Consider the following 13,860-nt stretch of genomic DNA (forward strand, 5'->3'; position numbering starts at 1 on the left):
AATAATTTGAATTTATTAAAAAAAAATTCAGAAATCACAGACAGTCTCTGGTTTAAAAATTTATGATCCCTTAGAAAACTACTTTTTTATGTAGAAAAGGAAAATATTAATCTTATGTTAACTAGGTGGTAGCAGGAAGCCAAGTCTCAGCTTCAAACTTTCTTTCTTTGTATCTTCCCTTGGCATTACCCTAGTGGGAACGTTACCCAGAATTCTCTGCTGTCAGATGACTGTAATGTTTGGCCTTCAGAGTGAACTGATACAAGAACTGCAGGTCTAGCTAGGTTTATACTGAGAATGAAAGACTTCCATTCCTCATGATGAAGTATATGTTTGACCAAAATGTTCCCTGTAAAATATACGACCAAACACTAACTGCATTCACATATTATAAACCTTTTACTTTCCTTAGGTTTCTGAAGACATGGACAGGTTGGCATAAATTTAAAAAAGAAGAAGAAGAAGAAGAAAAGAAAGAACACGTTTAGGTGAAATATACGACCAAAGACTAATTGGGCTGACGTGTTATAAGCTTTTCACTTTCCTTAGGTTTCTGATGACACAGACAGGTTGGCATACATTTTAAAAGAAGAAAAGAAAATGTTTAGGGACTTCCCTGGCTGTCCAGTGGCTAAGAATCCGCTTGCTAATGTAAGGGACATGGGTTCAATCCTGGTCCAGAAACTGAGATCCCACATGTCTTGGGGCAACTGAGCCGGTGCACCGCAAGCCTGAGGCCATGCTCTGCAATGAGAGAAGCAACTGACCACAATGAAAACCCTGCGGTCTTTTCTAGAGGAAGCCTTCGTGCAGCAGTGAAGACTCAGCACAGCCAATAACAAATAACTTTAGAAACAAGCGTTAAACAGATTTCCCTTATGCAAAGGGCAGACGAAGCGTAACACATCGGCATTTGCTAGAGTAAGTCATCTACGGCGTGCCTCCTTCACTCTGATTTCATTGTATGTGCATTAAGACCTACGAAGGAATCATGGGAGCAGCTGCAGATCCACACTGCCCAGGTCCCAGCTCTGCCACTCACTAACACGTTTAAATTCTGTGCCTCAGTTTCCTCATCTGTAAAATGGGCTGCACTTACTGCAAAGGGCTTAGAACGGTGCTTTGCATATAGAAAACACTGAATCAGAATTCACCTCTTCTTTTTCTCAGTACTGCTACTAGAACTTAAGAAAGCAGCATAAGATACAGAAAATTAAACTAATTAATGAAAGCTGTGCCATCAAAGTGCCTGGGAGGTGAGGGTTATTTGCAACAGTACTTCAAGGGATTTATAAAGCTGGTGGCTGTAGCAGAGAAAATATCTGTGGTAAAGAATACTTCTCTTTTCCCTTTATCCTGTAGATGCCTGACTGGGAGTGTGTTGGGGGGTGTCTCACTTTGTCCCCATTTCTGCTCCCAAGTATGATTCTTGTCCTGGTTCTTCCTGAAATTGCTTGTTAACAGAGGCAAAAGTATGCTTCCTCTGATTGAAAGTTTGTCTTCTCTTTAATCAAGTGAAGGAATGTTTAGAAGTACAATCTCCGGAACCAACACGTCTAATTTCCAATCCTGGGGCCACCACTCTCGTATGCTGTGTGACCCTAGGCAAGTTTGCTGACCTCTCTGTGTCAGATTCTCGTTTCTGTACAACAGAGATGATGGTGGAACATACCCGATGAAGAAATGGGAAGCTTCAAAGAGATATTCACACTAAGCACTCAGAACTGGGCCCGTGATAGAGCCGACTCTCAGCAGAACATTTGCTGTTATTATTATCATAAACCTTCACATCTTGACAGTTTGCTTAGTGGAATTTTTTCATTCATCCAGTAAACATTGACTGAGGGTTAACCATATGTTGGGGTTCATGCTGTGTGCTAGGGTTGCAAAGAATCTAAATTCAGGACAATTTCTCTAAGATTATGTTTGGAAGGTGAAAAATATTTCCCAATTCTTTCACTAATAAAACTAGTCATTAGCACAATTTAAAAATAATATGTTCTAGAACTCTACTTATAACATTTAGTTTGTCTATGTTTTAAAATACAAACAAACAAACAAAAAGAACGCAAAAACCATACCAATGGGCTTCCCTGGTGGCTTATCTGGTAAAGAATCCACCTGCAATGCAGGAGACCTGGGCTCGATCCCTGGGAAGATCCCCTGGAGAAGGGAAAGGCTACCCACTCCAGTACTCTGGCCTGGAGAATTCCATGGACTGTATAGCCCGTGGGGTCGCAAAGAGTCGGACATGACTAAGAGACTTTCACTTTCACTTAAAATACCAAGCCTGCCATGTATAGCAACAGTTGCTATCTTCCTGTTAGCATTGAGTTATGACATCTCTTTGCAAGTGGACACACTGAAAGATCCCAAGGTTTTCAGAGTCATTGCAAAGGTGGCTCCTCCTGATATCTGAATGCATATGCTCCTACAACATTGTCATGTGAATGTCCACACTCTTTATTCCTCCAAGACACAACACTTTCCACTCAATTCAAAGTTGTGCTCTCCAAATCAGTATACAAAATCCCTTCTGGAAGTTCTAATTCCTTCGTTCCTATTTATGGGCCACCACATTCATGGGTAATTCATTTTTGCCAACTTTCCTCCCACGTTTTTCCTGTGCCCTTATACCTTCCAAGGATCATAACTTCACTCTGTCAACTTAGTTGAAATCAGCTCACATTTTCTCTGGAGACATTGGTATAATTTTTCTTCCTGTGTTGTTACAAAGTTTTGAGAATGAGTATGTTATCTGGGGGGTTTCCCTGATGGCTCAGTGGTAAAGAATCCACCTGTAATGCAGGAGATGTAGGAGATGTGGGTTTGATCCCTGGGTCAGGAAGATCCCCTGGAGGAGGGCATGGCAACCCACTCCAGTATTCTTGCCTGGAGAGTCCCATGGACAGAGGAGCCTGGTGGGCTACAGGCCATTGGGTCTCAAAGAGTTGGACATGACTGAAGCGCCCGAGCACACACCCACATGTTATCAAGGTCTTAGAAGGATACACATTTTCTTTTTAATTCCCCACCGGGCCTCAAACATTCATCCCTCCCATGACTTTAGATTCCACTCTGTGCCAGGCACTTGCCTTGTGGTGGTCCTGATGGGAAAGGTAAGATTATCATTAGATGTGACGGCTCTTAAGACAAGCGCCAACTTCACTGGGACTTGGTCCCAACCTCAATATGGGTGCTGATCAGTTGTGTATTTTAAGTAAAATTGTTTGCTATTACTTAAGTCAATAGCTTTCGTGAGTAAATCAAAATGTTTTAAGGTTTCCATAACTCTCTTGACTGTTGAAGAATTGATGTCTTCAAATTGTGGTGCTGGAGAAGACTCTTAAGAGTCCCTTGGATAGCAAGGAGGTCAAATCAGTCAATCCTGATGAAAGAAAATCAATCATGATTGATAAGAAAACCAATATTCAGGGTTGAAGAATATCAACTTAATTGATTAGGTTGATTTTCTTCAACCCTGAATATTCATTGGAAGGTGATGTTGAAGCTGAAGCTCCAATACTTTGGCCACCTGATGCAAACAGCAGACATTAGAAAAGACCCTGATGCTGGGAAAGATTGAAGGCAGGAGGAGAGGGGTTGGCAGAGGGTGAGATGGTTAGAGAGCATCCCTGACTTGATGGATAAGAATTTGAGCAAACTCTGGGAGATAATGGAGAACAGAGGAGCCTGGCAGGCTGCAGTCCATGGGATTTCAAAGAGTCGGACAGGACTTAGCGACTGGACAACAATACATACCCAAAGTATCTGAAACTAACGAACCTTGAAGAAATAAAATACCCTCGTCAGAACTTAAAAGCCACTTAGACTGGTTGATCCCAGGACCAAGAATAAGAACATCAAGTTTGAGCCCAAAGATATTGCCATGTTGCTGAGTGAGAAGCTGTGCACAGCTCAATGTATAACGGCCAGGCTGGTATAATGGCCACCTCATCCCAATCACTTCCAGTGGGGAGCTGCTGAGGGTGGAGTGGACCTCACAGACACATATCTGGCAGAGATGCTGAGCTGCCAGACCCGGGTACCACTTCGGGAGTGTCCCCAAAGCCCTGCTCTCTGGGCTTTGGGAAAGAAGAAACAGCTTTAAGGAAGCCATACTCCAACACTCCAGGTGTGGAGCAAGAAGCCTTAGGAAGCCCCACTTTTCAAGGGAGCGGGCAACTCCTGTGGCACTTGATATTCAGGCGTTCACACAGCTCCCCCGAGGACACGGTTTTTATTTTTAGAGGAGCCTCCATTTGCTGACTGCCATGCAGGGAACACTCAGGAGGCGCTATTAGCAGTCACTTGTTTCAGTAAACATTGAATGTAACATATGCCTCTCAAGTAATGTGTATCCAAACATACAATTTACAAATAATTAACATCATGTTAATTAGTCACATTAATTTATGCCACTTTGTGGAATTATTTCCTCAGAGTGTTTAGGAACGCTGCCAGGAGCTTGAGCCAAACAGTGTGGAAATGTGCTTGAAGTTAACGCTTGGGAGTGGCTGTGAGGCACAGCTTGAGCTGCTAGTGCCCGGGCCCTGCAGCGGATCAGAAACGAACTGTCTCTCGGTCCTGCCTCGTGAAAACTCGGTCCTGAGGGCGCCCTCTCACCTTTCCTGACTCACACCTTCTTTTTCATTCTTAGGTTTTTGCTGATTGTGGCTGAGTGCCCCCTGTCCCCACCATAAAAAAAAAAAAAAAAAAAGAAAAACAACACCAGCAGGTACACACAGGTGGGACTCAGCAAGCCCCCACTGGTGAGTCTTACACGTGGTGATGTTCTGCCTGCCAACTGGGGCTTGGTGATGAAAACATCAGCGCAAACCAAACCTGGGAGTTAGGTCCTGTAAACAAAAGTTCTAAGACTGTGGCTTGGCAAAAGCAAAGTGTTAACATTCCAAATAAAGGGGCATCCCTGTAAAGTCTTCACCTGCCTTTGAAACACCGCCACCCTCACAAAGATCAGACCCCATTCTCCTCAAAAGGCTTAAAATCCAGAGAATAAGAGGGCTACAATCAGCTGAGGAATGAAAAAGGAAGGTTTTAAACAAAACAGATTTTGTAAAATTTTGCAAACAGAGTGCAAATAAGGCAGGGAACATGAACACACCAAACAATACAATTAAGTCAGGGAAATAGTGCTAAAGGACATGAGGGGATTGGGCTCATTTCTGGGGCTGAGTCATGGTGGGAGTAAGGCAGCTTCCTAATGTGGCTGGTCTGACATGATTCAGGGTCTTTGAAGCATGTCATGATTGCTCCTTCTCAGATCTGGCCATTCTTGTCAGTGACTCCAGCGGTGATTGTATGTAAGGTTTATTTCATTGGGGGAACTAAACTGGTAAGAGAAGATGGAATTTGGAACTCTTCCTTGAACTTCACAGTATTAATTCTGGAAAGCCCCAGACAAGCCTTGGAACGTCATTCTAAATGAATGACGCACAGCAATACTAAAATTCTATGATTGAGTTATACTCCCAGGGTCCAAATATGAGCACAAAGAACTTTACAAAAATTTAATGCAGACAAGCATTTGAGTGTGAGAATACTGACCAACCTGTGAACATTATGGACAAGAGAAGGAACAGGAATCCAGGAAGCTCTCTTGAAACACTGTACGTTAGTGAAAACAAGGTCAACATGATGCCTGCTCCCTAAATCCCTGCTTTATCTCCTTAGTTGCAGAATAGGTCATTGCAAGCTGCCTTACTTCATTGAAACAGCGAGAAATTGAGAGTAAGTCAGCGACAAAACGATGGAGCATCTAGAGGGCCAATGAAGGAACACGTAAGCTGTTGTTAATAGCACTCAGCATCATTCTGGTCCTCAGGGAGTTTAATAATCTAGCGGGAGAAGCAGATGTGTTCCTTTATATATATATATATAATATATATATATGTTATTTATATATATATATAAAATTTTAATGCCAGTGAGGTACTGGGTTGGCAAAAAATTCATTCAGGTTTTTCCATAAGATGTAATGGAAAAATTGATATGAAATTTTGGGGTAGCCCAATATGCTATAAATGCAAAAAATTAGGCTCAGAAATGTACTGTGGGACCCAAAGGAAGCCATGATCCACTCAGAAAGTTAGAGACATTTAGCTCAGAGAAAGTTCCTTTCTTGATATTTCACCTCTGTTGCCTAAAGAGACGCATTCTGAGCTTTCCATGTGAACACATGGATATGCAAAAATAGAGGGTATTTTTCCCCATGAGAAGCCCTCAATTCATTGGTATGAGAGCCACATTTAATCTATAACTTCCCCCAAAGTCTTGATTAATAACAATATATTTTAAGTGTTGCTTTTAAAATTTTATTTAGGGCCTATTTGATTCACTTTAACCACGATTCAATTTGGTTCTCTTTAATATTTATCCAATAATGTTTCAGAATCCCAAAGAAGTGAATACATGAAAGTTGTTCCCTAATGTCCAGGAAACCATTGAGAATATAAAAGCAGCAAAAAATCATCCTAGGGTTTAAGGACGTTCAGAAACTTCAAAGAGACTCGAATGAAATCTGCACCTATTTTGCCCAATCTGAAATTGCGCTCGGCAGGAGAAGCGCTTCTCCCCATGTACAGATATCAGAAAATGCATTTGAAAAAAATAGATCCATATTTTAATTAAAAGGGGCCGATCTGAGCCCAGCATGTGGAAGCATGGCATTAATATTTGTGACACTAGCTACGGGGGATGGGGTTGCAAAGAGGGTCTTGCCTCAGCAGCAGGAAGTCAAAGTGGATCCTTCTTGAAACCCAAGTCTCGCAGACATTAAGGGATTTGTTCTGGCTTTAAAGTGCTCCCCAAGGACAAGGCATAGTGTTGGCGGGTCCAGAGAACCATTAGGAGGGCTACGGTGGGATCAAAGTTTACGCAGGATAGTGCTTCTACAGAACAAAAATGTGATGGACATAGATGAGTGAGAGTCTGTGCGTGTGTGTGTGTGTGTGTGTGTGTGTGTGTGTGTGTGTGAGCGACAGCCAATGACTCTGCCTATCAAGCAAACACAAGAATAAGTGTCAATTCTCAGTTACACAAATTTTAAAATGAGTATAATTTGCTCAACAGACTTCAGAAATGTGACGGTCTACTGAATACCGATGGTGTTTACTGGCATGATTTGTTCGATGGAGCATGACAGCCTTCCAACAGCCCCCTAGTTGGCATTTAGCAAAAATGCACATATTCTGCCAACTTTCGGCAGCCACTCCTCAAAGCTGTGATGTGGACATCAGCCATCAGGGCTGGTAGCCAGTCCCAGCCCACTCAAGGCTGCCAGGCTTATGAACATGCTTGTTTAAAATGGAACAGGTAAAAGAAAGTCACATTTGTGTGCATGAGACAATTTTTCTATGTCAAATGGACCATTTCCTTCTCGTAAAGAAAATACTCATCGGTCTGTGTGTCAAACAGCTTTTACATGTAACCAGGCTCTCACGTGCTTGGCGTCACGTGGCCTTGGCTTGTTTGTTAATGGAATGCCCTTGCAAGCCCCGAGAGTTCAGTTCTGAGTCCCATGGGATGGGAAAACAGAGAGTGTGGCATTTAGAGTCCCTATCACCCAGTGCCTTCTCTGGTCAGAAAGGAATAGGCCAGGAGAGGTAAGGGCAGGGCCTCTCAGCTTAGAATCTTACTGGGGTTGCATGTCCAACATGGCAGGCATCAGTGAGTCGTCACAGGTGGCTGTTGAGGACTTGAAATGTGGCTGGGGAGACCAGGGAACTGAAATTTTTGTTTAAATTTAACTGATGCAGAGTTAAATTTAAAAATTTAAGTAGTGCAAAATACCTTTCCATCAAGCATGGCTATGATGCTGGAATGATCCATTTTCATCCATGTAGCTATTGTATCACACAAGATAATATAGTCATTTCGTAGTTGAGAGAGTGGGGCACATGTGTCATTTCTATGATGCTACCAAACATTGTGTGTTCATTCCTGTCAACACATTGATTCAGCTTGAATGGTTTTCCTTTGCAACAGACAGCATTATAATATGTTTATTTAAATATTTTATGCAGACAGCATAAATAACAGGTATTTCTACATAAATCATAATTGAGAGTTAAAATAATGGTGCTAGTTGTAAATCATTACATTAATTTCCAGTTAAAACAAATAAGTAGAGACAGATTTTAAAGTGCTAGGGGCAAATTACAAGCCACTTCTACAACCAGAAAAGTTAAGACAAAATAGACTAAAAAAAAAAAAAATCCCTCCCTTTAGACTAAAAGATGGAATACCACAAGTTTCAAGGTATGTTGACTGCGATTTACTGCAGCAGAAAAGAATAAAGCTGATTGTTGTGTAAAAGGGAAATGTAATAAAATGGACAATATAAAAAGACATTTTCAGCAAATATCAGTAGTTTTGAAAAGAGCTCCCCCCTCCAAAATGTGAACCAAAACCGTTGCTATTAGGAAAGATGGTTCCTAGAAAATTTAAAATCACACATATAGTTTGTATGCCCTATCAGCTAGAGTGTCATGGGGCCAGTGCACACTCAGTCTTCAAAATCTGTCCCGAATCTGCTTCCCTAGCCATCGTCATCCCACAGGCGTTGGTACGGGGAAGAGCTGGCTCCATGTTGGATCTGTTTCTTTTACTTTTGCTTCTGGATGCTTTTGTTCACTAGAAGGGTAATGTCCACACATAATGACCTGCCTTGGGGAACCTTAACCAGCTGCCTGAATGTTAAACCAAACTGCCTTTGTCCAAGACCCTGTCCACCAGTGAGTGGCTACAGGAAGGAAGAAATAAGCACATCTCTTCCCTGACGTTGGCCATTTTGGGAGATATTTGTAAGACTAATGGCCTTTTTACTTTGCTTCCTCACCTTTTCTCCCTCTCTGTTCTATAAAAGAAAGTGGCATCCAGAGAGTGATGACAAGATGGTTATTTTGAGACATCAGTCTGCCCTCTTCCCGACCTGCCGGCTCTCAGAATAAAGTCGTATTCCTTGCCTCAACCCCTTGTCTCTCGGTTAATTGGCCAACAGGTAAGGAAACTGCCAAGATTCACCTGCAACACAGGAGACTTGGGTTACATCCCTGGGTTGGGAAGATCCCCTGGAGGATGGCATGGCAACCCACTCCAATATTCTTGCCTAGAGAATCCCATGGACAGAGGAGCCTGGTGGGCTACAGTTCATATGGTCGCAAAGAGTTGGACACGACTGAAGCAACCAAGCACGCACGCGTGCACACAGCAAGCAGAGTGAGCTCAGACTTGGTAGCAGTGTCCCCCATCACCTCTCACTTGCCCTAAGCTGGACATCACCTCACTGGCCTTCTGGCTTCTCTCTTGCCTCCTTGTAACCCATTCTCCATACTGTGATCAATGAGATCTTTTAAAAATGGAAATCAGTTTTCTCATTCCCACCACACTCAGAAAACACACAAGACCCACGACAAAGCCTACAGGCCTTGAATAAGTGTCCAGTGTCATTTCTAACTGCCTTTCTCCCTGCATCCTCCAACCACACTGGCCTTCCTTCTGCTTCTTGGAAGGTATCCCAGCTTGTTCCCATTTCAAGGCCTTCGGACCCACTGTCCCTTTGTCTGAAGCCCTCTTTCCCCAGCTCTGTATATACATCACTGATTAAGTAAATAAAAGGGATGTCAGGGGAAGAGTGAATTGGGTTAGACATTGGAATTTCCTCCATCCATTTTTTGTCATAGGCATTCATGCATTATTTCAACAAACAAACATTACTTAATTCCCGCACTTTGCCAGGCACTAGTTAGGAGCTGGGAAGCCAGATGTTTTTCTCAGAAAAATGTCTCTCTATAGGGGGGGAAAAAAAAAAGAAAACGGCTTCTGTTTGTGTCTTCTGTTTTCCTAAATTTTAGGAAGACTAAATTTATCTACAGCAAGTCATTCCAATGAGGTTATGTTATCAGTACATGGAACAAAACAAAACAAAACAAAACTAGGGCTCGTAAGCAGAATATGAAAAGTTAATGATGTTACGAGTCTCAACCCAGGATGAAAACAGAAAACAGAAATTGCAATCTGATCAACGGATGGAAGATGTCAGCAGGGCAGGTTCCTCTTGGGCAGGGGCCGTATCTTATTACATTTTGTGTCCTCCATGCCGGATCTGCAGTAGGAATTCAATAAATTCCTGCTAAATTGAAATCATCACTTACAATAGGCCTTAATAAGACTGTGAATTCCTTGAAGGCAGGAACTGTGGTGGTCGGTCTCTGCATCCTGGAGGCCTTCCTTTTAGGTACCCAGAGTCTCTGTAATTGTTTATCTGCATTGTGGCGAAAAGCTCAAGTCTTGAACCTATCAGGCAGGTGACAGGAGGTGTGAAAAGCAAGCCAGGTGTGAGACATCAGAGAGTGATGGGAATCGGGAAACTGGGGCAAGGCGCCCCATCTACAGGGCCCCAGTGTCACCAGATCTTCTGATTCTGTTTATTTCAAACACCTGCAATTTAGGCTTTTACTTGAAACCTCCAATTTCTCCAGCTGCCTGAAAACCGCATCTCATTAGCTCTCTTTACAGCAGAGAAGAGTAGGACACAGACGGGTTAAGCATCGTGTTGGCCCAAAAGTTCATTCGCTTATGCTTTGGAAGGGGGAAAGCTGGGGGGAGGGGATATTTAGGGAGTTTGGGATGGACATGTATACTCTGCTGTATTCAAAATGGATAACCAACAAGGACCTGCTGTACAGCACAAGGAACTCTGCTCAACGTTATGTGGCAGCCTGGATGGGAAGAGAGTTTGGGGGAGAATGGATGCCTGTATATGTATGGCTGAGTCCCTTTGCTATGCACCTGAAACATTGTTTTTGAATTAGCTATACCCCAATACAAGATAAAGAAAGTTTAAAAAAAGAAAAAGCTTGTTCAGATTTCCCAAATGAATCTTTTTGGCTAACCCAGTAATTCACCCAAGGTCAGTAAGTTGGTGTGGCAGGGGCTGAAAATCAAAGCCATTGATCTTTCCAATACACTGATTTTCCTTCTAACTTTATAATTACAGATACCAGACTGGTTCTAAAACAAAGAGAGGAAAAAAAAATCTCTTTCTAAAAGGCCCACCAAATTGGCTTAAATTTTAGGATGGGGTCATATTTTAAGCATGACCAAGAGCACCACCCAGACAACACCCTCCAAAGACATGTCCTCAATTATGTGAAGGTTCTGCTGTACCTTGCTCAAGTACAGCCAAAGAGCACACAGAAAGACCTAAACTGCGCAGAAAAGGTCTGAGATACACTTGGCAGTTTGATATTTCTCTCTTTGGTTTTTGCAGAGTTCATTTTGCAGACATGTGTTTCTGCTTAGAAATGCACAGAGGTGGATAAATCACTGGATTGGCGTCTCTGGAGCCAGCTCCATTAACTTTCCTGGCATGATCTCACCACTTAAGTCAACATGACTTAAGAGTTTATATAACATTTTATTAGGCTTTAATTCCATACTTTCCCTGAATTTCAATGTTCGTCTGTTGGTTAGAAAAGAAATGCTACTCGCGACTCAAAGACCGAAGTTTTCTACCTTTGTTATTAATTAATTTCTTTGGTTAATTTGAAGTAGTCAGGAGGGAGAGAGTTATGAACACTTCTAAAGAAAAAAATCATATATATATTATATAATATTCATACACACATACATACATGTGTTTAGAATGTGACAATATAATCAGACTTCTGAGATGAGTAAATGGACAGAAGCTTAAAGTTCAATGTGAAAAATAAAACTAGGGTGGGAGATGGGAGGCAGGAGGGGGTTTCAAGAGGGAGGGGACATATGCATATCTATGGCTGATCCATGTTGATGTATGGAAGAAACCATTACAATACTGTAAAGTAATTAAAAATTTAAAAATTTTTAAAAAATGAAATAGGATTATTTTATTGTGATTGTATTCTTGGGTTTCCCTTGTGGTTGGTAAAGAATCTGCCTGCAATGTGGAAGACTTGAGTTCAGTCCCTGGGTTGGGAAGATCCCTTGGAGAAGGGAAAGGCTACCCACTCCAGTCTTCTGGCCTGGAGAATTCCATGGACTGTGTAGTCTATGGGGTCGCAAGGAGTCAGACACGACTGGGTGACTTTCCCGTCACTTCCCCTGTGTCAGATGGTTTCGTGACTCTGGTGATTATATTTGACTAACTTTGTCTTCTGACTCCTAACCTCTTTTTTTAAACCAGACTAAAAGTAACTATGTAGCTCAGAGTTTTCATTTAAGGAGAAAAGGAGATAGTGTGACCCAAACTAGGCTTCCCCGGTGGCTCAGTCGATAAAGAATCTGCCTGCAGTGTGGGAGACCTGGGTTTGATACCTGGGTTGGGAAGATCCCCTGGAGGAGGGCATGGCAACCCACTCCAGGACTCTTGCCTGGAGAATTCCAAGGACAGAGGAGTCTGGTGGGCTACAGTCCATGGGGCTGCAAAGGGTCGGACACAACTGAGTGACTAAGCACACATGTGACCAGAACTAATTGGAAATGCATCTTTTGGACAGAATCATTAGACGAGTGGACCTCAACACGTGAGAATTTTGCTCCTGGGGGGACAATTAGCGATGTCTGAAGACATTTTTGGTGGTCAAGATTTGGCGGTGTTGCCACTGGCCTCCAGTGGGTAGATCAAACCACAAAACTGAGAAAGTGTGATACGAGAGTTTGCCCTGAAGAGAAAGAGATTATGGAGGTATCTTTCATCTCACAGGGAAAATGAAGCACTTGTTTCTCCAGTTCCTCTGGTGAAGAAATCTTATTTTGTAGCTGATATGGGCAATGCCTCTCACAGTTGCAGAGAAGGCATTGAATTCCAGAAGCCTGAGCACAAGACCCATATTTTACGCAGGCCATCGAGTGGTCTTAGGCGAAGCCTTTTAGCTCTTTGAAACTTCGCTTGTTTATGTATCAGTGGGGCTGCAGATGATAATGATAGCTGCCCATCTGATCTCACAAGATACTGGAGAAAATTCAATGAGATGATGCCTATCAGGCATGATCAGACGTCACCACTACCACCACCATCACCATCATTCAACATCCAGATGGACCACAAATGTCCATATTAAATTAACAGCTTCCTTTTTCATTCATTCTTTCTTTTTCATTTATTTATTCAGCAATTATTTACTGAATTATTTATGTAGCACCTGCTACAGGCTGGGCATCCTGAAGTTCAGCGGTTATAAATATGAGCAAAACATTCAAACCCTATTCCCTTGCTGCATCAATTCCTGTTCTCCAAGATCTTATGATCACTGGACAGAACAAGAGAAATAAATACGGGAATGGATGTAGAAGAGTCCTGATGCCTCATTACATGGTCCCTTTCATAACTGGCGACCCTCAGAGAAAGATGTAACTGAGATCAAGAATGGCTGGAGAGATGAATGGGACTGGCTTAGGAAACAGGTTGCATCAGTTATTTGGAGTTCAGCCCAATCAGATTCGGGCACAGGCTCACTTTTTCCAGAAGAACCAGGAAGACAATCATTGTCCTAGAAAGGATTATAGAGAACACTTCCACAGGACAGCAGGGCTCCTATGCAAATTTAATTCTCCTGAAGATCTGTGAATAGACTTCTGATTTTAAAGCCAAATGACCCTCTATCCAGTCAGTCCATTCTAAAGGAAATCAGTCCTGAATATTCATTGGAAGGACTGATGCTGAAGCTGAAACTCCAATACTTTGGCCATCTGATGCAAAGAAGTGACTCATTTGAAAAGACCCTGATGCTGGGAAAGATTGAAGGCGGGAGGAGAAGGGGATGGCAGAGGATGAAATGGTTGGATGGAATCAACAACCTGATGGACATGAGTTTGAGGAAGCTTCGGGAGTTGGTGATGGACAGGGAGGCCTGG

At 42.5% G+C, this 13,860-nt stretch overlaps 1 protein-coding gene across 12 annotated transcripts in view; it reads right to left on the reverse strand.

Moving 5' to 3' along the window:
- LDB2 (LIM domain binding 2) overlaps positions 1–13,860 on the reverse strand; it is a 463,909-nt gene that overhangs the window by 144,092 nt on the left and 305,957 nt on the right. The gene's annotated exons all lie outside the window — the stretch shown is intronic.

This window comes from Ovis canadensis, chromosome 6 (genome assembly GCF_042477335.2).
Source record: "Ovis canadensis isolate MfBH-ARS-UI-01 breed Bighorn chromosome 6, ARS-UI_OviCan_v2, whole genome shotgun sequence".
NCBI classification, from domain to species: Eukaryota; Metazoa; Chordata; class Mammalia; order Artiodactyla; family Bovidae; genus Ovis; species Ovis canadensis.